The sequence below is a fragment of the Apium graveolens genome, chromosome 1 (genome assembly GCF_009905375.1).
Source record: "Apium graveolens cultivar Ventura chromosome 1, ASM990537v1, whole genome shotgun sequence".
Lineage (NCBI taxonomy): Eukaryota > Viridiplantae > Streptophyta > Magnoliopsida > Apiales > Apiaceae > Apium > Apium graveolens.
The window spans coordinates 24,170,839-24,172,243 of record NC_133647.1 but is presented as its reverse complement, the minus strand read 5'-3'; the positions used below and the strand labels follow the sequence as shown (position 1 = coordinate 24,172,243).

The 1,405-nt window shown below is 42.6% G+C and overlaps 1 non-coding gene across 1 annotated transcript; it reads right to left on the bottom strand.

Moving 5' to 3' along the window:
• Window positions 1-776: 776 nt before the first annotated feature.
• On the bottom strand, window positions 777-883 carry LOC141680866 (small nucleolar RNA R71). Its single transcript, XR_012558436.1, has one exon. It is a non-coding gene; the product is annotated as a small nucleolar RNA R71 (small nucleolar RNA).
• Window positions 884-1,405: the final 522 nt, after the last annotated feature.

The following is a 1,405-nucleotide window of genomic DNA, read 5'->3' as shown; positions in this document are numbered from 1 at the left end:
TAATTAGTTAACCAAAGTCAGTCTCTGTGGTAATGAACTAGAAATAATTCTATATTACTTGCGAATGCGTATACTTGCGTGTATTATTAGCACGTGTTTAGCGACTAACAAGTTTCTGGAGCCGCTGCCGGGGACTGCAGTGTTAATTTTTTGTTTATGTGTTTGTCATCAGTAATCGTTAAAGTTCATTGACTCGGACATTGTTACTTATCTGTTTTCTTGTCTTATTTCAGGTACTCTAGCGAGCGTATATGCATACGCATTCGCGGTCTCATAAGAGAACCCTGGATAAAGCCGAGGAAGAAGTTGTAGTGGTTCGAAGGGAAGTTTTTGAGGACAAAGAGAAGATAGAAGAAGAGAAAATCGAGAAACCAGCTTTAGTAGTGATGGGAGATCAAGCAGAAATTCCTAAGGCTTTGATGGACTATTCTCAGCCTAAAATCAATGATATTCAGTCAAGCATCATCAAGCCAGCCATCTCGGCTAATGCTTTTGAGATCAAGTCAAGCACGATTCAGATGATACATAACTCAGTTCAGTTTGGGGGTTCTCCTACTGAAGACCCCAACATGCACATTAGGGATTTCATCGAGATCTGCGACACTTTGAAGTTCAATGGTGTGATTGAAGATGCTATCAAGCTGTGATTCTTCCCATTCTCTCTGAGGGATAAAGTGAAGTGCTGGTTACATTCTCTACCACCAGGGTGTATCACCACATGGGAGGATCATGCTCAAAAGTTTCACACTAAATTCTTCCCTATGGCGAAGACTGCTGCAATCAGGAATGCTATTACTTAATTTGCTCAGCAAATAGGAGAATCTCCGTGTGAGGCTTGGGATCGATATAAGGAGATGCTAAGGAAGTGCCCACACCATGGCATGCCTGATTGGATGATTATAAATTGTTTGTACAATGGATTGGGTGCTACTTCTAGACCCATGCTCGATGTAGCATCAGGAGGAGCCTTGTGGGCTAAGAGCCACAATGAAGCTTATGAATTGATTGAACTGATGGCTGTTAATGAATACCAGAATCCTTCCCAGAGACTGACTCAAGGAAAAATAGCAGGAATTCTGGAGTTGGATGCAGCAACTGCTATAGCTGCCCAACTTAAGGCTTTGACAATGAATGTGGACACTTTGACTAATTATGAAGTTAATCAAATCACTAGTGTCTGTGAGCTTTGTGCTGGTGCCCATGAGACTGATCAGTGCGCTATTTCTAGTGAATCAGCTCAGTTCGTGAGCAACTTTCAGCGATCATAGCAACCTGTGTCAGCCACTTATCATCCCAACAACCGCAATCATCCTAATTTCAGTTGGAGCAACGCTCAGAATGCGGTTCAACAGCCTTATCAGCAGTACCCCACTAAGCAGTACAACCCCCCTGATTTTTAGCAACC